The 23919-nt window shown below is 39.1% G+C and overlaps 1 protein-coding gene across 6 annotated transcripts in view; it reads right to left on the reverse strand.

Moving 5' to 3' along the window:
- Positions 1–21411, reverse strand: part of ALDH1L1 (aldehyde dehydrogenase 1 family member L1) — a 110844-nt gene extending 89433 nt beyond the window's left edge. Inside the window, exon 1 of one of the 6 annotated variants that reach the window (XM_025447698.3) lies at positions 21293–21411. The gene's annotated coding sequence lies outside the window, so the exon portion shown is untranslated. Of the gene's footprint in view, positions 1–19449; positions 19739–20439; positions 20627–20780; positions 20896–21240; positions 21265–21292 lie in introns of those variants that run through there. The other 5 variants (XM_035702751.2, XM_025447670.3, XM_049097553.1 and 2 more) reach the window with 5 other exon arrangements.
- Between the last annotated feature and the right edge of the window lie 2508 nt (positions 21412–23919).

Below are 23919 nucleotides of genomic sequence, written 5' to 3' on the forward strand. Positions count from 1 at the left end.
CAAAAGGGTACATGCACTCCAGTGTTTATAGCAGCAATGTCCACAATTGCCAAAATATGGAGAGTCTGGATGTCCATCAACAGATGAATGGATAAAGAAGACATGGGATCTATATATATATAGTGGAATATTACTCAGCCATCAAAAACAATGAAATCTTGCCATCTGCAAGGATGTGGACAGAACTAGAGGGTATTGTGCTAAGTGAAATAGGTTAGTCAAAGAAAGACAAATACCATTGATTTCACTCATATGTGGAATTTAAGAAACAAAACAGATGAACATAGGGAAAATGAAGGAAAAATAAGATGAAAACAGAAGGAGGCAAACCATAAGACTCTTAACTATAGGGAACAAACTGAGGGTTGCTGAAGGGGAGGTGGGTGAAGGGATAGGGTAAATGGGTGATGGGCATTAAGGAGGGCACTTGAAGTAATGAGCACTGGGTGTTGTGAGCAACTGATGAAACAATGAATTCGACCTCTGAATCTAATACTACAGTATATATTACTTAAATTGAATTTAAATAAAAATTTAATAATAATAAAAAAATTTTTAAAAGGGGATCCCTGGGTGGCTCAGCAGTTTAGCACCTGCCTTCAGCCCAGGGTGTGATCCTGGAGTCCCACATCGGGCTCCCTGCATGGAGCCTGCTTCTCCCTCTGCCTGTGTCTCTGCCTCTCTCTCTGTGACTCTCATGAATAGATAAATAAAATCCTTACAAAAAACAAAAAACAAAACTATAATGAAATATCCCTTCAGGGACGCCTGGCTCAGTGGTTGAGCGTCTGCCTTTGGCTCAGGCCATGATCTTGGGGTCCTGAGATTGAGTCCCACATCAGGCTCCCACAGGGAGCCTGCTTCTCCCTCTGCCTGTGTCTCTGCCTCTCTCTCTGTGTCTCTCATGAATGAATAAATTAAAAATCTTTAAAAAAGAAAAAAATAACACTTCACACCTACTATTGGTGTGAATAATATCATCTACAATGTTTTAATAAAGGAAAACAACTGATAGCAAAGATATGGAATATAGAACTATTATATTACTGGTAAGAATGTAAAATGGTGCAGTCTTTGTGGAAAACAGTTTGGAGGTCTTCAAAAATCTAAACATAAAATTACCATATTCCTCAGCAATTCCACTCCTAGGTACATTATATAATTGGGTTGTCTTTTTGTCATTGAGTTGTAGGAATTATATCCCTTTATAAATTTTGAATATTAATACCTTATCACATACATAATTTGCAAATATTTTCTCCCATTCTGAAAGTGGTCTTTTCATTTTCTGGATAATGTCCTTTGCTGCACAAAAGTTTTTAATTTTGGTGAAGTCAAATTTACCTATTTCTCTTTTGTCACTTTTGGTATATATCTAGAATTCCAATGTCAAATACAACATCATGAAAATTTACCCCTATCCTTTCTTCTAGGGGTTTTGTGATTTTAGCTCTTATATTTAAGTGACTGACCAACTTTAAAGTTACTTTTTCTACATGCTGTGTTCTAGGGGTCCCACTTCGTTCTTTTACATGTGGAAATACAATTACCTTAGCAACATTTATTGAAGACACTAATCTTTCCCCATTTAGTGACTTTGTTAAGAATCAATTGGCCAGATAAGTATGGATTTATTTCTGGACTCCCAATTCTACCCATTGATCAGGATCATGTCCTTTTGATTACCATAGCTTCGTAATAAGTTTTGAAATTAGAAAGTGAGTTCTCCAAATGTATTCTTTTTCAAGATTGTTTTGACTAGTTAGGGCCTCTTGCAATTACATAGGAGTTTTAGGATTGGCTTTCCTATTTCTGCATAAAAGGCTCTTGAAATTTTGATAAGGATTGTGTTGTATCAGTAGATCACTTTGAGTAGTATTGTCAATGTATCAAAGCTTCCTACCCATGAACAGAGCATGTCTTTATTCATTTAAGTCTTGTCTCTCTAATTCCTAGATATTTCCTACAATTTTATAAGTTTTTATTTAAATCCTAGTTAGTTAGCATACAGTGTAATATTACTTTCAGGTGTAGAATTTAGTGATTCATTGCTTATATATATACTACACCCAGTACTCATTACAACAAATGCTTTCCTTAATCCCCATCACCTTTTTAACCCATCCCCTCCACCAACCTCCTCTCCAGCAATCCTCACTATGTTGTCTATAGTTAAGACTCTGTTTCATGGTTTTCCTCTCCTTCCCTCTGCCACGGTCATTTGTTTTATTTCTTAAATTCCACATATGAGTGAAATTATATGGTATTTGTCTTTCTCTGAATGACTTATTTTGCTTAGGATAACACTCTCTAGCTCCATCCACACCATTGCAAATGGCAAGATTTCATTCTCTTTTATGGCTGAATAATATTCCATTGTATATACATGCCACATCTTCTTTATCCATTCATCAATCAATGGATACTTGGGCTGCTTCCATAATTTTGGCTACTGTAGATAAATGCTACTATAAACACCAGGATGTATGTATCCCTTTAAATTAATGAAAGAAAGAAAAAGAACCATATAATCATTTCAATAAAGGCAGAAAAAGCATGTGACAAAGTTCAACATCCATTCTTGATAAAAACTCTGAACAATCAGGAATAGAGGGAATATACCTCAACATCATCAAGGCCACATAGGAAAGGCCCATAGCTAGTATCATCCCCAACAGGGAATAACTGAGAGCTTTTCCTCTATAGTCAGGAACAAGACAAGGATACCCACTCTAATCACTAATGCCCATGGGTGGGCATTTAACATTGTACTGGAAGTTCTAGCCTCAGGAATCAAACAATAAAAAGAGACAAAAGGCTCCAAATTGGCAAGGAAGAAGTCAAACTTTCACTACTTACAGACAACATGATATTCTATGTAGAAAACCCAAAAGACTCCACCAAAAAATTGCTAGAACTAATACACTAATTCAATAAAGTCGCAGGATGTAAAATCAATGTACAGGAATCTGTTGCATTTCTTACACCAATAATGAAGCAGCAAAAAGAGAAATTCAGGAATCCCATTGACAACTGCACCAAAAATAACAAGATACTTAGGAATAACTCTAACCAAATGAGTAAAATATTTGTACTCCAAAAACTACAGAATACTTATGAAAGAATTTGAAGATGACACAAAGAAATGGAAAAATAGTCCATGCTCATGGATTGGAAGAAAAAGTATTATTAAAATATCCATGCTACCCGAAGCAATCTATCCTATCAAAATATCACCATTTTTCACAGAGCTGGAACAAACAATCTTAAAATTTGTATGGACCACAAAAGACCCTGAATAGCCAAAGCAGCCTTGAAGAAGAGAGGAAACCTGGAGGCATCACACTTCTGAGCTTTGACTTATATTACAAAGCTGTAGTGATCAAGACAGTATGGTAGAGACACAAAACTAGACACCTAAATCCATGGAACAGATTAGGAAACGCAGAAATGATCCCATAACTATATGATCAATTAGTCTTCAACAAAGGAGGAGAGAATATCCAATGGGAAAAGAATGCCTCTTCAACACTCAAAAAGTCCTCTTTGTTATTTTTTGTAGGGCTGGTTTAGTGGTCATGAACTCCTTTAGTTTTTATTTGTCTAGGAAACTCTTTGTCCTTCTTTCTGAATGATAGCCTTGCTGGTTAGACTATCCTTGGCTGCAGATTTTTCCCAATCAGCACATTGACTACTTCTTTTTGTCTTACTGCTGTTATTTTTTTCGGTATCACTGTACTTTGCAAATTTAATTACAATATGTTTTGGTGTTGGCCTGCTTTTGTTAATTTTGATGGGGGTTCTCTGTGCCTTCTGGATCTGGATGTCTGTTTCCTTCCCCAGATTAGGTAAGTTTTCAGCTATAATTTTCTCAAGTAAATTTGTTCCCTTTTCTCTATCTTCTTCTGGAGCTCCTATAGTACAAATGTTATTACATTTCATGGAGTCACTGACTTCCCCAAATCTGTTCTCAGATCAATTTCTGGGGCATTTAGGATGATTTGATAGTTACCTAGTTGTGTTAGTGGAATGAAACAAGCCTAGGGTCCTTCTACTCCCCTGCCATTTTCAGTAGATTGATATTTCTACTTTTAGATACTACTGGAAAAAGAACTGCTTTCTAAATTTCCCCTTTGGAGTGTTCATTGCTGATATATAGAAATACAACTGATTTTTTTTCATGTTGATCTCATACCCAGGAACTTTGATGATTCACTTATTAGCTCCAGTAAAATTTTTAGTGGATTATTTGGGTTTATCTATATATAGGGTCATGTCATCTATGAATAGAAATAGTTTTACATGGCCTTTCCAATTTAGATGCCATTTATTTCTTTTCCTGGGTCTGGCTAGGACTTCCAGTACAATGTTGAATAGCATTAATAAAAGTGGACATCATTGTCTTATTCCTGATCTTAGAAGGAACGTTCAGCCTCTCAACATTGAGTATGGGGTTAGCTATGTTCTTCATAAATTTTCATAAAATTTCATAAATTTTCTTTATTGTATTGAAAAAGTTCTTACATTTTTCTTAGTTTTTTTTCTTAGAGTTTTCACATTTTTTAAAAATCAAGGATGGGTACTGGATTTTGTCACATGCTTTTCTGCATCAATTGAGTTATTCATGTGGGTTTTTTCCTTTATTCTATTAATGCAATATGTTACACTGATTGATTTTTTTTTATGTTGAACCACTCTTGAATTTCTGAGAAAAATCTCACTCAGTTATAGTGTTATGTTATGTTATTAGATTCAGTATGCTAGCAGTTTGTTGAGAACTTTTACAACTATACTCATAGGGGATATTTTTGTCTATAACTTTTTTCTCATGATGTCTTTATCTGTCTTTGGTATCAGATAAATGACAGAATCATAGAATGACTTCCCTCCATTTCTATTTTTTTGAAGTTTGAAGATAATTGTTAATTTTTAAAATATTTGGTAGAATTCAACAGTGAAGCCATCTGGTCCAGAACCTCTCTTGGGAGATTTTTGATTACTGATTCAATCTCTTTACTTGTTATAGTTATGTTTGGATTTTCTACATCTTGAGTCAGTTTATGTAATTTATATGCTCGTAGGAATCTGTTCATTTAATCTAGGATACAATTTTTTATAGTATACTCTTATAATCCTTATTTCTAGAAGACTGGTACTAATATCCCCATTTTAATTTCTCATTTTAGTGATTTGCATCTTCTATTTTTCTTTGCCAGTCTAGCTAAAGGTTTGTCAATATCGTTGATGTTTTCAGAGAACCAATATGTTGTTTCATTTTCTCTACTGCTTTTCTATTCTTTATTTTATGTACACCCACTCCAATATTTATTATTTTCTTACTTTTGATAGTTTTTAGCTCAGTTTGCTCTTTTTTGTCTAGTTCCTCAGGGTGCAAATTTAGTTTATTGATTTGTGGAAATTCTATTTTTAATGTAGGTAGTTATGGCTATAAATTTCCCTCTAAGCACTACCTTTGCTGCATCCCATGAATTTTGGTATGTTGTCTTTTCATTTTCATTCATCTCTAAGTTGCCAATTTCCCTCGTAATTCCATCTTTGAGTCATTGTTTAAGATGTGTTGTTTAATTTCCACATATTTGTGAATTTTCCAGTTTTCCTCTATTATTGATTTCTAGTTAGATTCCACTGTGGTCAGAAAAATTATGCGGTATGATTTCAGTTTTTAAAGATCTATTAAAACTAGGTCCTGAAGCCTACTTACCATTGGTCTGTCCTGGAGAATGTCCCATGAGCACTTGAGAAGGTATATTCTGCTATCGTTTGATAGAATGGTCAATGTTTGTTATGCCTAGCGGAGAGTGAGGAATTGAGGAGCACATGCAAAGCTCACAGTCTGGGGGATATAAGATTATTAAAAGACTGAGACCTAACCATAGTACTTTAGTAGACTTTCTTTCCCCATATACCTTAGCACCACATCAATGGGACTCCTTTATAACAATAGAGGATTACATAAAAGAACTACAAGGAGTTAGATTATTTATGTAGTCTATTATGTAAACTATTTATGACTATTTATGTGGTCTCTGGGAAAACCCTAAGACAACAGAAGAATGAAAACTGGGAATCCAAGTGAACTCTGACTCCTTTATCCTAACCCCTCGTCATATGAATATAAAACTACACACTAAAAACATACCTACCTCAGTTTCTTTTACCTAGCACATCATGTCTAACTTTCAACAAAAATAATACAAGCCATACTCAAAGGCAAAAAACACAGTTTGAAGAGACAAATTAAGTATCCCAACCAAACCCAGATATGGCAAAAACATTGGAAATATCAGACCAGGAATTTAAAACAGTTGTGATCAAATTGCTAAGGGCTAATGGAAACAGTGGACAACATACAAAAACAAATGGATTATGTAAACGGAGAGATGGAAACGCTAAGAAAAAAATCAAAAGGAAATTCTAGAAACAAAAAACTCTGTAACAAATATGAACAATACCTTCAATAGGTTCAATAGACTAGACATGGCTGATCAATCAATGAGCTGGAAGATAGATCAACAGAAATTTTCCAAACAAAAATCCAAAGAGAAAAAAAAATGAAAAAGAACAGAATATGAAAGAACTGTAGGACTATTACAACAACTTAACAAACTTGTATTGGAAATACTAGAAGGAGAAGAAAGAGAGAAATGAATAGAACAAATATATTAAGTAATGATAACTGAAAATTCCTTAAAATTAAAGACAAATATCAAAACACACATCTGGGAAACAAAGAGAAAACCAAGCAGGATAAATAATAACCCTGCAAAAAGTCTACACTTAGCATATCAATTTCAAGCTGCAGAAAATAAAAGAGAAAAATCTTGAAAGAAGTCAGAGGGAATAGAAACCTTACCTATAGAAAGACAAGGATAAGAATTACAACAAACTTCTGCTTAGAAACCATGCAAGCAAAATGAGTGAAATGAAATATTTATTAAAAGAAAAATCCCATCAACCTAAAACTAAAGTAAGAACAAATATATAAAAGTATAAATCTTGTACAGGTGAATATACAGTAAAAGTAGTGGATTAATCACTTCTAAAGACAGCATAAAGGTTAAAAGACAAAATCAGTAAAAATAACTATAACTACATAGTTAGTTAAAGGATACATGACAAAAAAATGGAAAATGTGAAGACTGCCTTGATGGCTCAGTTGGTTGAGCATCTGAATCTTGATTTCAGCTCAGGCCATGATCTCAGGGTTATAAGATAGAGCTTGGTGTCAGGCTCCATGTTCTGCATGGAGTCGGCTTAGGATCTCTCTATCCCTCTCCCTCTACTCCTCCCTGTCTTGTGCTCATTCTTTCTCTCTTTCTCAATCTCTCTCTCTCTAAAAAACAATGTAAAATGTGATATCAAAAACATAAAATGAGGGATCCCTGGGTGGCGCAGCGGTTTGGCGCCTGCCTTTGGCCCAGGGCGCGATCCTGGAGACCCGGGATCGAATCCCACGTCGGGCTCCCGGTGCATGGAGCCTGCTTCTCCCTCTGCCTGTGTCTCTGCCTCTCTCTCTCTCTCTGTGACTATCATAAATAAATAAAAAAAAAATTTAAAAAAAAACATAAAATGAGTTGGAGGAGTAAAAATGTAGAGCATTAATATGTATTCAAACCTAAGTTATCAACTTTTTTTAAAAGATTTTATTTATTTATTCATGACAGACACACAGAGAGAGGCAGAGACACAGGCAGAGGGAGAAGCAGGCTCCATGCAGGGAGCCGGAAGTGGAACTTGATCTTGGGTCTCCAGGATCACACTCCGGGCTGAAGGCGGCACTAAACTGCTGGGCCACCGGGGCTGCCCCTAAGTTATCAACTTTTTAAAAGATTGTTATGAATATAAACTGTTATATGTAAATCTTATGATAATCACAAAGCAAAAACCTATAATAGATATACAAAAGATAAAGAGAAAGGAATCTAAGTATACCACTAGAGAGAGTCATCAAACCACAAAGAAAAAGAACAAAAAAGGAAGAAAGAAACAGAGATGAATTATAAAACAACCAGAAAATAATCAACAAAATGGCAATGAGTACATTCTTATCAATAATTATTTGTAGTTATTGGTAACTGTAAATGAACTGAATTCTTTAATCAAAAGACATACAGTAAGGCAAAAAAAAAAAAAAAAGACATACAGTGGCTGAACAAAAAAAATTTTTTTAAAGACCCAAGTTGGGATGCCTGGGTGGCTTAGCTGTTAACCATCTGTCTTAGGCTCAGGGCATGATCCTGCTGTCCCAGGATTCAGTCCCACATTGGGGTCCCTGCATGGAGCCTACTTTTCCCTCTGTCTATGTCTCTCTCTCTCTCTCTCTCTCTTTCTCTGTCTTTCATGAATAAATAAAATCTTTTTAAAATATATATAAATAATATATAATAATAATATATATAAATAAATAAGAATAAAAATAAAAAAGGTATATGATGCCTACAAAAGACTCACTTCAGGTCTAAGGACACATACAGTAAGTAAAGGGATAGAAAATATGTTTAATGCAAATGGAAACCAAAAGAAAACTGAGGAGCTATACTTATATCAGACCAAATAGATTTTAAAACAAAGACTGTAGCAAGAGACAAAGAAGAGCATTACATAACAATAAAGGGGTCAATCCAACAAGAAAATATAATATTTGGAAATATTTATGCCCTCAACATAGGAGTACCTAAAATATATAGAGCAAATATTAACATACTAAAAGGGAGAAATAGAGAGTAAAAAGATAATAGTAGAGGACTTTAATACCCCATTTTCATCAATGGACAGATCATCCAGACAGAAAATCAATAAGTTAACATTAGTATTAAACAACGCACTAGACCAGGTAGACTTAACAGACGTATACAGAACATTCCATCCAAGGAACAGAATACACATTCTTCTCAAGTGCACATAGAACATTCTCCAGGGTAGGTCACATGTTAGGCCACAAAACAAGTCTTAATAATGGTAAGGCTGAAATCATATTCATTATTTCTGGCCACAATGGTACAAAACCAGAAGTCAATTGCAAAAAGAAAACTGGAAAATTCACAAATATGTGGAAATTGAACCACATACTACTGAATAACCAATGACTCAAAGAAGGAATCAAAACAGAAATGTTAAAAACCCTTGAGATAAATTAAAATGGAAACAAAACATACAACAAATGTATGGGATACAGCAAAAGCAATTCTAAAAAGGAAATTCGGTGATAAAGACCTACATGGAAAAAAAAGAAGAAGAAATCTGAAATAAACGTTGTAACACTCAGCCATTAGAAATGACAAATACCCACCATTTGCTTCAATGTGGATGGAACTGGAGGGTATTATGCTGAGTGAAATAAGTCAGAGGGAGAAGGACAAACATTATATGGTCTCATTCATTTGGGGAATATAAATAATAGTGAAAGGGAATAGAAGGGAAGGGAGAAGAAATGGGTAGGAAATATCAGAAAGGGAGACAGAACATGAAGACTCCTAATTCTGGGAAATGAACTAGGGGTGGTGGAAGGGGAGGAGGGTGGGGGGTGGGGGTGAATGGGTGACGGGCACGGAGGGGGGCACTTGACAGGATGAGCACTGGGTGTTATTCTGTATGTTGGCAAATTGAACACCAATAAAAAATAAATTTATTATTAAAAAAATAAATAAATAAACATTGTAACATTACACCTCAAGGAACTAGAAAAAATAGCAAACAACTAGAAAAAGAGCAAACCAAAATTAGTAGAAAGAAGGAAAGGAAATAACAAATCAGAGCAGAAGTAAATTAAATAGAAATTTAAAAGACAATAGAAAAGATCAGTGAACTTAAGAATTGGTTCTTTGAAAAAAAGATAAATAAAAATTGACAAACCTTTAGCTAGGCTCACCAAGAAAACAGGAAAGAAGGCTCAAGTAGACAAAATCAGAAATGAAAGGAGACATTACAACTGATACTACAAAATTACAAAATATTATAAAAGACTACTGTGAACAATTATACACCAATGAATTTGACAACCTAGAAGAAATGGTAAATTCCTAGGATCATACAACCTACCAATACTGGATCATGAAGAAATAGAATATCTGAACACACCAATTACTAGTAAGAAGACTAAATCAGTAATAAAAGCCTCCCAACAACTAAAGTCCAGAAACAGATGACTTCACTGGTGAGTTCTACCCAACATTCAAAGAAAAATTAAGACCAATCTGTCTCAAAATCTTCCAAAAATAGAAGAGGTGAGAATAGTCCCAAATGCATTTTGCAAGCTAACATTACCCTGGTACCAAATCAGACAAGAACAATACAAGAAAATAAAACAATAAGCAAATAACCTGGATGAACATAGATGCAGAAATCCTCAACAAAATATTAGCAAACTGAATTCTACAATATATTAAAAGGGTCATATACCATGATCAAGTGGGATTTATTCCAGGGATATAAAAATGGTTCAAAATCTTCAAGTCAATCAACATGATACACTATGTTAACAAAATGAAGGATAAGTATACGATCATCTCAACAGATACAGAAAAACAATTTGAAAAAAATCAACATCCATTTATGATAAAAAACCCTCAATAAAATGGGTAAAGGGAGCATACTTCAACATAATGAAGGTCATATATGACAAGCCCAAGCTAACACCATACTCAATAATGAAAAACTGAAAAGATTTTCCTCTAAAATCAGGAGCAAGACAGGATGTCCACTTTTGTGACTTTTATTCAACATAGTATTGGAAGTCCTAGCCATAGCAGTTAGGCAAGAAAAAGAAATAAAGGCCATCCAGATTGAAAAGAAAGGAGTAAAACTGTCATTATTTGCAGATGACATATTATATATATATATATATATATATATATATATATGTATAATATATGTATGGATATGTAATATATATATATAATATGAAGACTTCACCAAAAGCAAAAATTAGAACTAATAAATTCAGTAAAGCTCCAGGGTACAAAATTAATTTAAAAATCTGTTGTGTTTCTGGATCCCTGGGTGGCGCAGCGGTTTGGCACCTGCCTTTGGCCCAGGGCGCGATCCTGGAGACCCGGGATCGAATCCCACATCGGGCTCCCGGTGCATGGAGCCTGCTTCTCCCTCTGCCTGTGTCTCTGCCTCTCTCTCTCTCTCTCTCTCTCCTTGTGTGTGACTATCATAAATAAATTTTAAAAAAAAATTAAAAAAAAAAATCTGTTGTGTTTCTAATAATAACCTTCCAGAACAAGAAGCTAAGAAAATAATCCTATTTATGATTATGTCAAAAAGAATAAAGTATATAGGAATAAATTTAACCACAGAGGTGAAAGACCTGTATACTAAAAACTGTAAGATATTAATAAAAGAAATTGAGGAAGACACAAATAAATGGAAGGCTATTCCATGCTCATGAATTGGAAGAATTAATATTGTTAAGATGTTCGTACTATCCCCAAAATTTATCAGATTCAATGAAATCCCTAGCAAAATTCCAACAGCACTTTTTCACAGAAATAAAACAAACAATCCTATAATTTATATGGAACCATAAGAAACCACAAAGAGTTAAAACAATCTTGAAAAAGAAGAATAAAGCTAGAGGCATCACATTCCCTGATACGAAACTATATTACACGGCTATCATAGTCAAAGCAGTTTGGTATTGGCACAAAGTAGACACTTAGCTCAAAAGAACAGGACAGCTCAGAAATAAACCCACGTATATAAGATCAATTAATTTACAACAAAAGAGCCAAGAACATACAGTGGGAAAAGGACAGTTTCTTCAATAAACAATGTCAGTAAAATTGGACAGCCACAGGCAAAAGAATGAAGCTAGGCCATTGTCTGACACCATACTCAAAAATAAACTAAAAATGGATTAAAGATTTGAATGTAAAACCTGAAGCCATAAGACTTCCAGAAGAACATATAGGTCGTAAGTTCCTTGACATAGGCCTTGGTGATGATATTTCAGATCTGACACCAAAAGAAAAGGCAACAAAGGCAAAAATAAACAAATGGAACTACATTAAACTAAAAAGCTTCTCCAAGCAAAGGAAAACATCAACAAAATGAAAAGGAAACCTACTCAATGGAAGAAAATATTTGCAAATCATATACCTATTAAAAAGTTAGTATCAAATATATATAAAGAATCTATACAACTCAGTCACAAACAACCTGATCTAAAAATGGGCAGATCTCAATAGAGAGAAGGTGTACTGATGGTCAACAGGTGTACGAAAAAATGCTCAACATCACTAATCATCCAGAAAATATAAATCAAAACCACAATGAGATATCACCTCACATCTATTATCAAAAAAAAACAAGAAATAGTAAGTGTTGGCAAGGATGTAGAAATAAAGAGAATTATTTTGTGCTGTTGGTAGGAATGAAAATTGGTGCAGCCACTATAGAAAACAGTGGTGCCTCAAAAAATTAAAAATAGAATAAGCATATCATCCAACAATTCCACTTTGGGGTATTTATCTGAAGAAAACCAAAACACCAACTCAAAAAGATATATGCCACCCCCATGTTTATATATATATATATATATATCAGCAATGTATTCAGCAATTATAACCTGTGGATAAGTGAAATGAATGACAGCAGTGATAATAATAAGGTATGGGAGAGAGGAATCAAGAATACTTTGTTATAAGGTACTTGCACCACCCATAAAACAGTATATTTATAGTTGTAAACGTATACTGCAAACTCCAGAGCAACCACTAAAAACAAGCCCCCCAAAAAGCTACAGTTAATATGCTAAGAGAGAAGAGAAAATGGAGTCCTATAAAAAAGCTCAAACAAGTCAGAATAGTGGAAGACTATAAAGCAAAAGTAAAGAAACAAAGGAAAACATATTAATAATCACTTTAAACATCCATGTTCTAAATACACCAATTAAGACACAGAGACTCTCAGAGTGGATAAAAAGTCATGACCCAATTACAATGTCTAATACAAACCCACTTTAAATATAAAAACACAGGGAAATCAAAAGTAAAGGGATAGAGAAAGATATAACCTCCTAACACTAATCAAAATAAATATGAAGTAGTTCTGTTAACTTGGGACAAAGCAGACTTCAGAGAAAGGAAATTATTAGGAATAAAAAGGGGGAAAATAAATTTATTTTAAAAAAGGGGGGCACAACATAATGACAGAGGGCTCAATTCCCCAAGAATATATAACAATTCTCAAGATGTATGTACCTAATAACAGAGCATCAAAACATGCAAAGTAAAAACTGATAGAATTGCAAGTAGAAATAGATAAATCTACTAGTTTACTTGGAAACTTTGACACTCCTTTATCAATTCCTAATGACCAAGAGATCCAACAGGCAAGGAATCACTAAGGTCATGAGTTAACTGAACAGCAGCACCATCAATTAGCTGGAACTAATTGGCAGTCATAAATTACTTCATCTAACAACAACAAAATATACATTCACCTCAAGCTCACATGGAATATTTACCAAGATAGACCATAATAAACTTGAAAGAATACATATCATACACAATATGCTCTCAGACCACCATAGAATTACTAGAAATCAAAAATGGAAAGATGTCTGGAAAATCCAACAGCAAGATGTGTGGAGATGAAACAATATACTTTGTGAGGAGTACTGGGTGTTATATGCAACTGATAAATTATTGAACACTACATGTGAAACTAAGTATGTACTGCATGTTGGCTAATTGAATTTAAATTAAAAATTTTTTAATTTAAATTGAATTGAATAACACATAGCCAAAAAAAAAAAAAAACCTCTCATGAGAAATTTTAAAATATTTTGAACTGAATGAAAATTAAAATACAACTTATTAAAATTAGTGAGATTCAACTAAAGCAGTGCACAGAGGGAAATTTATAGCATTAACTACATAAATTATTAAGGAAAAATATCTAACATCAATAAAATAAGATTCCTTCATAGGAAACTAGAAAAAGAAGAGCAAGTTAAATAAAAAATAAGCAAAATAAAAGACATAGTAAAAATTAGAGCTGAGATCAATAAAATTGAAAATAGGAAATCAAGAGTAAATAGTAAAATCAAAAGTTCCTTCTAAAAGATTAATAAAATTTATAAGCCTCTAGTTAGATTAATTAAGAAAAAACAAATTACTAATTTAAAAAATGATAGAAGGGTTGGGACACCTGAGTGGCTCAGTCAGTTAAGCATCTGACTTCAGCTCAGGTTATGATCTCAAGGTCTCGAGATCGAGCCCAGCAGGGAGTCGGTTTGTCCCTTTCTTTCTCCCTTTCCCCCCAGTGGGGCACGCTCGCTCTCTCTCTCTCTCACACACAACACACACACACACACACACACACAAAGTTTAATGAAAGAAGAGACATCACTACTAATCCCATAGTCATTAAAATAATAATAAAGGAACATTATAAATAACTCTATATCCTCAAATTTGATAACCTAGGTGAAATGGAATATTTCTTGAAAGATAAAATTTACCAAAACTTATACAAGAAACAATTTAAATAGGCCTATATTTATTAAAGGCATTGACTCAATAATTAATACCCTTCCAAAACCGAAAGCACCCAGGTTCACTGGTGAATTCCACCAAACTTTTTTTTTAATTAATTAATTAATTAGTTTACTTATGATAGACATAGAGAGAGAGAGAGAGAGAGAGAGAGAGGCAGAGACACAGGAGGAGGGAGAAGCAGGCTCCATGCCAGGAGCCTGACGTGGGACTCGATCCCAGGACTCCAGGATCGCGCCCTGGGCCAAAGGCAGGCACTAAACCGCTGAGCCACCCAGGGATCCCTCCACCAAACTTTTAAGAGTGAAATTATATCAATTCTCTACAATCTCTTTCAGAAAACAAAAACGAGGGAATGTTTCCTAACTCATTCTGTCAGGCCAGTGTTACCCTATGGCAAAAAACAAAGGCATTACAAGAAAAGGAAACCATAGGTCAATATCCTTTCATGAATATAGATATTAAAATCTTAACAATGTATAAAAAGTATTATACACCACAGTCAAGTAGGATTTATACTAGTGCTTTCCAGATTCAACATTCAAAAATCAATTAATGTAATAGATGACACCAATAGGACAAAGAAGGAAAATCATATAAACATATAAATAGATGCAAAAAAAGTATTTGACAAAATCCAACACCCATTCATAATAAAAATTCTCAGCAAACTAGGAATGGAGAGTAAGTTAACCTGATAAAGAATATCTACAAGTAAACAAATCCTATAACTAATATCACACTTAATGGTAAGAAACTAAAAACTTTCTTTCCAGCTAAGATCAGGAACAAATCAAGGGTGTTCCCTTTCATTACTTCTATTCAACAGCCTATTGGAAATTCTAGCAAGGCAGTAAGACAAGAAAAGGAAAGAAAAGGCACACAGATTAGAAAGGAAGAAATAAAACCATCTTGTGTTCATAGATAACATGATTGTCCATGTAGAAAGTCTCAATCAGCAAAAAACTCCGGGAACTAATAAGTAATTATAGGAAGGTTATAGGAGAGAAGGTTAATATGCAAAAATAAATTGCTTCTAATATGCCAGTAATAAACAATTGGAATTTGAAATTAAAAACACAGTACCACTTACATTATCACCCCAAAATGAAATTATTTATGTGTACATATAACAAAATATGTAAAAGACCTAGGTGAGGAAAACCCCAAGACTAATGAAGAAAATCAAATAAAACTTCAATAAGTAGAGATATCCCATATACATGGTTAGGAAAACTCAATATTTTTTTTTAAGATTTTATTATTCATTCATGAAAGACACAGGGAGAGAGGCAGAGACACAGGCAGAGGCAGAAGCAGGCTTCCTGCAGGGAGCCCAATGTGGGACTCAATCCCAGGACCCCAGGATCACACCCTGAGCCAAAGGCAGATGCTCAACCACTGAGCCACCCAGGTGTCCCAGAAAAACTCAATATTGTCAAGATATCAGTTCTTTCCAATTTGACCTTTGGATTCAACATAACCCCAATGAAAATCCCAGCAAGTTATTTTGTGGATATCAACAAACCGATTCTAAAGTTTATACTAAAGGCAAAAGACTTGAAACATCCAACACAATTTTGAAGGAGAGGACCAAAGTCCAAATACTGATATTACCCAACTTCAGGACGTACTATGACACTACAGTATTCAAGACAGCATGATGTTGGCAAAAGAGCAGACAAATAGAAGACAGACTCACACAAAAACAGTCACCTGATCTTTGACAAAGTAGTAAAGGCAATGCAATAAAGACAGACTTTTCAACAAATGATTCTTGAATAATTGGATATCCACACTGAAAACAAAACAAAAAACTTCAAAAAATCAATCACAGACCTATGTAAAATCTACATTTAGATAAAACTATAAAACTCCTAGAACACAGGAGAAAATCCAGATAACCTTGGGTCTCACTTTTTATATACAACAACAAAACCATGGAAGAAAAAAAAGTGATAAACTTAATTTTATTAGAATTAAAAACTTCTGCTCTGCAAAAGACAAGTCACAGACAGGGGGGAAATCTGCAAAACACACATCCAAAATAAAGGACCAATATCCAAACATACAAAGGATTCTTACAACTCAACAGTAAGAAAACAACTCAACTTAAAAATGGGGGAAAGACTTGAACAGACACCTTAGCAAAGAAGATATACCAATGGGAAATGAATATATGAAAAGATGCTCAACATCTCAAGTCACTAGGGATTGCAGATTAAAACAACAGTGAGATACCACTGCAAATCTATTAGAATGACTAAAGTCCAAAACACTAACAACACAAAATGCTGGTGAAGAGGTGAAGCAATCAGGACTCTCATTCATTGCTGGTGGGAATGCAAAATGGTACAGTCACTTTGGAAAACAGGTTAGTAGTTTCTTATAAAACTAACCACACTCTTACCATACGATTCAGTAATCACACTCCATGGTATTTACCTAAGTGAGCTGACAGTTTGGGTCCACACAAAAACCTGCACACAGAAGTTTATAGCAGCTTTATTCATAATGACCTAAACTTGGAAGCCCCCAAGATATCTTTCAGTAGGTGACTAGGTAAATAAACGGTCAATCTGGACAACAGGATTTTATTCCATGCTAAGAAGAAATGAGCTATCGAGCCATGAAAAGATACAGAGGAATTTTAATGCATATTGCTAAGCTATAGTATTTTATTCTAACTATAATGACAATCTCAAAACTAGAAAGACAGAGAACAAAATCAGTATTTGAGAGGGGCTTGGAGAAGGAAAGAGGGACAAATAGGTGTAACAGATTTGTTTTCAGTTATCCACTGTAACGGCAGATGCGGGTCACTTGTCAAAACCCACTGAATATGTAACACAAACAGTAACCTAAAGTATGGACTTTAATTAAGAATATTGTATCAATATCCACTCATCAGGAGTAACAAATGTGCCACACTAGTGCTAATGCAAGGAGTTACTAATACATTCAGGACAGTAGAGGGGAGTGGAGGCTGAGGGAGTAAATGGGAACTCTTGGTATTCTGCTCAATTGTTCTGTAAACTCAAGTTCTAAAAACTAAGTTAAACAAACAACAAATAAATCCACGTCTATTCACATCTTACTTCAAAATGCAGTTCAATTGTATTAAAATAAATACTTAAAAAATCAAATATAGGAAGAAAACATCAAAATATGAGAAAAAAACAGTAAGTATTGGGCTTTAGAAATTTAACACTAAAGGAGATATGTAAAAGAAAGCATATGATAAATTTTCATGCAGGAAGATTTTATAGGTATCTGAAGCAAGTTGCCAAAAGAATAAAAGCTTACTGCCAATAGAGGAATAAAAACATGTTCATATTACAATTAATTGAATAAATGCCTACTAAAACAAGAGACTATTTTTCTCCTATAAAATTGTAAGGCACTTAAGATGATCTGATAATATCACACTTAATGTCTAGGTCATGGAAAAATGGACACTCTCCTGTGGCACTAAAGGATAACGCTGGTGCAAATTCTCTGGAGGAAAATTTGGCAATAAAGATCAAAATCCTAGAAATGCTTCTTTTCTTCTGACTCAGCATTTTCTCTTCTAAATTATGTTTGGGTGAGCAAATAAAAGCATGAGTACTGTAAAATTATGATTCCCACTGTGTAAACCATGCAGCCAGTCAGAAATGGCTACAGAGTTGGTCTCACCACCTGGAATATGTAGGCCAGAACCCCCCCAACAGACAATAAATCACTCTAATTTTTAAAACTGCTGTGTGTGGATGTTTGTGTACTTGCAGCATAAAAACTTGGGAGGATTCAGAGACGTTAAGTCACTGGGTAGAGTGTTTTGGGTGTGGGGGATTTTTGATGACAGCAATTATCTTTTCTTTGCCAGAATGTTCCGGCTTTTTCTATACTAAGCATATATTACTTGTGGAAAAGTAAAGCAGCACAAAACAAGATCCTTCTGGAAGCAGGGAAGCAGAGTCAGCATAACCACCTGTACGTCTGTGGTCACAGTTCAGGGAAACTGAGTGTGGCAGGGACAGGTGCACTGGGAGGGGCCTCAGCCAATCTTGACCTTTGGCTTAAGAAAAGATCAGGAGCTGCAAGGGGGCGGAGCCAGGGAAGGGAGGAGAGCCAGAGTGTGTGCAGCTGGGCGCGCTGCCTGGGCAGCCAGCAAGCCTCTACCTCCTTTCTGAATCGGCTCCGAGTCCTTGCCCCCAGCAGTGCATAAGTCCACTCTAGGGCTGCCCTGGCAGCAGCAGGACTGTCTGGGCTTCCCAGGCCTCCTACCCCAAGCACCCAGCTCAGACCTGGCTCCCTAGTGACGTGAAACGAAGGCAAAATAAAAATGATAAAATCTCCTTACTACTTGTAGCCCATTGACAGGTCCTTGAGACAGGCAGAGTGACCTTCCCCTAGGGACTTAACTGCCTGGATGCTGACACTTTGCTGAGGGCAAAAGGCAATCTTAGCCTGCCCCCCAGGATGCTGTAAAGTCTACTTTAACATATAAAAATTCCTTTGGAAACTTCCTTTATCTCTACCACCCCCCACCAAGATACATGTTGACAATCATCCCCCAAGTATACCCAGCAATATACATCTGAAGGATCTCATTGAATAGGGCCCAGGCGGGGCTAGGTAGGGAGAGATAGGTAGGGGGCTGCAGCATTAGCTCAGAGAAATCCCCAAAATGAGGAGAATTACCAGTCTCTAAGAAGAATTACCGGTCTCTAAGGAGGCAGTAAGCCACTAAAGGTGCTATCACTAGTCCTTACTCAGTAGTGCTATCAGTAGACATGTTAAAAGGATTCAAGTTCCCTGGTTAGCCTTCAATAAAAAAACCCAACCCTAAAAGCCTTCAGCGGCAACCCTGTGGGAGCCCCTCCAACTCCGAGAGCTCTCCATGTACCCCTGCTTAATAAAACGCTCTTGCTTTACTCACTCTCCTTTGTCTGCCAGACTCCTTGGTCGGCTCTGAGACAAGAACCCCACACTCCCGCGTCACCAGGACTCAGTTTTCCGACCCCGCCCACGCTGGGGGCGACAATGTGCAGGAGCAGCAGCTCTGGACCGTCCTTTCTCAAGCTGAGGTCTTGGGACCCCCGGAAGAATGCAGCCCTGGGGGGGCGGCGGGGCACAGCCACGAGCCTTCCCGTGCTGCCCGGCCCGGCCCGAGGGGGCGGGAAGCAGAGCGGACTCGTCTCCTGCCAGCGCTCTGCTCCGTCCGGCCCCCGGCAGGGAGGATACCGCGCCCCTCCCACCGCCGGGTCCCTGGGGGGTCATGTGTCACCCGCTGTCACTGTGCTGCGCGGGCGCAGGACATGGGCAGGCCCCCTAGACCACCTGGCCCCGTAGGCCCGTCTTCAACCTGGGTAAATCGCTCTCATTTCTAAGGCTCAGTTCGCTGGTCTCCAAGAGACAGGTCGCAGGGTTTGTTCCCAACATTGTCCTGAAGGTTAACAGTCGTAGGAGGGACAGCAGCCAACATTCAGAGTCAAAGTTTGAGAGACTTGCTCAAGGTCACTGAGAGGCGTGGGAGGAGGGAGAAAAGCGCCACCTGAAGCCAACGCCCACCACCGCTAACCCCGCGTCGGGGAATGCTCGCTCGTTAAAATGCTGTCTCCATCTGCACCTAGGGGAGGTGCCTCCCTGCCTCTGTTAGGGAGGCGACAAATGAGGGGCCTGCACAGGTGCAGGGAGGGGAGGGGACACTGGGTTCTAGGTAGCGCGACCCCAAGAACCACGCGTCGGGGTCCGCGGGGGCCCCGGGGTGCGCGCGCCCGTGCACAGCCGTCCAACCACAAGAGGCGCCCGCGCCTGCCCCCAGAGGTGGCCAATCCCGGGGAACCTCGTCCACTCCCTGAAATGGGGTGAGGGGCTTAGTGCGGGGGCGCGGGGGGCGCGGGGGCGCCGCGGAGGACCGCGGTGTCACCTTCGCTTTGTCCCAGTCTCTCCGCGCCTGGCTTTTCTCTTCTGCAAGCGGGGCTGATAACGCCCGGCTGCCGGGCTGCGAAGGCTCCGCAAGGCGCCCTGCCGGTCCGGCTGGATCCCCGGGGAGCCTGAGGACCCCCCGCTAGGCTGGAGGGCCGGCCGCCCACGGAGGACCCCGCCCCGGAGGATCCCCGCCCCGGACCCGAGGCCCGGCGTCCCCGCGGGGAGACTCGCGCGTCCACCAGGAGCCCCGTCGGGGGGCCCGAGCCCAGAACCCGGGACCCTGGAGGCGAGAGCTGGGACAGCCTCCCTGCGTCGAGGGTCGGGGCCCGCGGCACTCACCACGCGCGGGAGGAGGCGAGGAGTCGCGGGCCAGGCGAGGCGCCGGAGCCTGGGGCGGGGCAGCCTGTTTGCGGCCGGAGCCGCGGAGGGGAGGGGCGCCAGCCGAGGGGGGGCGGGGGGGCGGGGAGTGCCGGGGGGCGGGGCGCCCTGCGGCTGTGCGGGCGGGCCCCGCGCGCCACTCCCCCTCTCCGGCTGGCCTGCAGCTGACGGCGGGAAGACGTGCTACGGACCCTTCGGAATTCACAGGGCTTTGCAAAGGCGCGAGTGTTGGGTGATTGGGGTGCCTTGGGGTGCAAGGCTGCGGGTGGGAGGAGACTCATCCCTGGTAACTTCACCCATTCCCTCCCTCCCTCCCTCATTCAAGAAAAATGTGCCAAGTTCCTACCCTATATCATGGACCGGGCACAGCCAAACAAGACCTGCCCCCTGTAAACTTGCAGTCACCTGGCAGAGACAGTACCTGGGTGTACGCGTGAATATCGGGGTTTCCGCCTGCCCAGTGCCCTTCCCACCTTGCACAGCCGCAGGCTTCCCTCCAGACAAGTCCTCTTCTCCCTGCTTCTTTCCGCTCAGTCCGGGTGCCACGGATGCCTCCTCTGTCTCAGGCCGGGGTATCTGTCCCACTCTGGGACAACGTCCAGAAAAGAGAATACAGAGGAAAACAAATCTGCACATTGTGTCCCGACTGTGAGCCTGTGTCCGGCGGCTTCTGGACAAGCCACCCCAAATGCCCGCCTGCCACTCCTGCTGCTGGACTCCCTTCCTCTGAGGTTCTCTCTCCCTGCGCGCCAGCCACCGGACCTCTACCCAGTGCCTGAACACCCCAAGTGTGCCGGGCCTCGGGAACTCTACACTGGCCTCTGCCAGAACATTCCTCTCTCAAATACTAGCAGGCATGCCCCTCTCTTGCCTTCACATGGTACTTGATATACCCATTATTATTAGAGAAGCTCTTCCCAGTCGCATAATCTAAAGAAGCCTCTCAGCGAGTCCCATCACTTCACTGTTTTATTTCCCTCACAGCTCTTACTGCATATCTGATATTTTTTAGTTCATTATTTGGTTATTAATCTGTTATTAATCCTGCTACTCCAACTCTCTGAGGGCAGGAAACTTCTATGATGTATTCACTGTTGTCAGAGGCCTGGGATGGGAAACTAGCACGAGTGGAACTTTGAGGCTAGAATAGAGAATGCAGAAGGATAGGTGACAGGAACTCCTGGAAAAAAAAAAATGGCTTGGAGATGGGACACCCCCAAGAGTGTGAGTAAGTCAGAGAAGAACCCATAGCATTAGCAGTGTATGGAGCTGGAGAGGAGGGAAGTTTACACACAAATTTTACACAGTCACATGGAAAATAGAAAATGTACCAGATGAACTGGATGGTCTGGCTAGGATTTCCAGGCAGAATGTTGAAGGTGCTTCCTGGCTTTTTATCGCTGCTCATATTAAAATGTGAGAGAAGAGAAATAAGCCAAAAGATAGAATATTAAATAAAAAGGAACCGGGGTACCCAGGCGGCTCAGGGGTGGAGCATCTCCCTTTGGCTCAGGGCGTGACCCCAGGGTCCCTGGATCCAGGGTCCTGGGATCGAGTCCTTCCCCTCATGGAACCTGCTTCTCCCTCTGCCTGTGTCTCTGCCTCTCTGTGTGTCTCTCATGAATAAATAAATAAAATGTTTTTTTAAAAAAGGAACCAGAACTTGCTGATTTTGAAAATTCTCTATCTCTTCAGGTGTCAAATGATGTTAAAATTAACAAATAGTTTCCAGGCAAAGATGTGATGCAGGGCCATGCCAGAAAAAGATAAGGCAAGGCAGGGGCTATAAAATCCTTTGCTAAGTCCTTAAAAAGATCAAAAGTGGTACTTCAGAGTATTTGGTGAAGCAGTAGGACTTCCAAGAAATTTGAAGTTGCCATTCAGCAGAAGCCCAAGGTAGAGCAGGGTTTATCTCAAAGACATGTGTGGGTCTGCCAGTCGACGAAAGTAATAAACCTCGACAAGATTCACAGAGGACACAAAGTTTTCAAAAGAATCACATTGATAAAACAGTGCCAGCTCGGACTAAAAGGATCAGAGATAGTACTACATGAAAAGAAACTTCTAGATCCCCCTCCTCTCAAATTCTACTGGCAAGAAGAAAGCACTCAGATGCAAACACAGGATATATTTCATGGAAACAAAAGGAAACTCGGAGAGAAGAATGAAGAGTCCACAGGGTAGAAGCAAGAGCACAGAGAATCACATCCAGGACAAATCAGCTTGAGTGCTAATCAAGGAGCTTCCAGCATCTGCCCAGCAGGGGTTCAGAACTGTGTGCCTCCTGTCCCCATCCCCTTTGAACAAGGATGTCCATGGTGGTCACGCTGTGTCTGTCCCACCATCATATGTTGGGTGTGGGCAGGGGGGAAAGGGTGCAGACAGCTTGTGCTTTGATTGTACTGTACTCAAGGAGCTCCTTGGAAGGAAATACACCCAAGGAGCCTCTTCCACATCAGGATCTGATTTAGATCAGAGTCTGGGCTCTGAGCTGATTCTGTAGTAGGATGGGACTTTTGGTGGGGGATGTTTCGAAGGGCGCATATGTTTTGCATGTGGGAGGTCTGTAAATAATCTGTGGCCACTGATAGTTTAAAAGCTCTTTGACACTCCCTGCATTCAACAGGACTGCAATTCCTTGAACCCTGGAATGTGGGCTGGACTCAATGACTTGCTTCTAACAAGCAAAATGCACAGTGGAAGTGATAGCATGTGACTTGTAAATCTATCCTTTCCCAGAGAGTGAAGTGAGGCCTGAGTTCAGAGTGGCAGAGCCAGATCTTCTATGTCCTAGAATGATGGTATTCTCTGAAGGAGTCATACTGAACCCACCACTGCCAGTTCTGTTTACTGTGCCAGGAATGCCCCTTCACTTCATCTCTCTTAGCCGGTGGGGATTGGTCTGTGCATTATCTCTTTTGGGAAGGCTTCACCAACCCTCTTCCCTTTGGGAATTCCCACATTCGTAGCCCAGGTCACACTCTAATATAATTTTCCTTATGTTTGTCTGTCTGTTTCTGTCTCTGTCTCTCAACCGTAAGACCTCTGAGAGCAGGGGCAGGGTCTACTTCATCTGTGTACCCCAGAGCCTTGCACAGGA

The sequence above is a fragment of the Canis lupus genome, chromosome 20 (assembly GCF_003254725.2).
Source record: "Canis lupus dingo isolate Sandy chromosome 20, ASM325472v2, whole genome shotgun sequence".
In the NCBI taxonomy this organism is placed as follows: domain Eukaryota; kingdom Metazoa; phylum Chordata; class Mammalia; order Carnivora; family Canidae; genus Canis; species Canis lupus.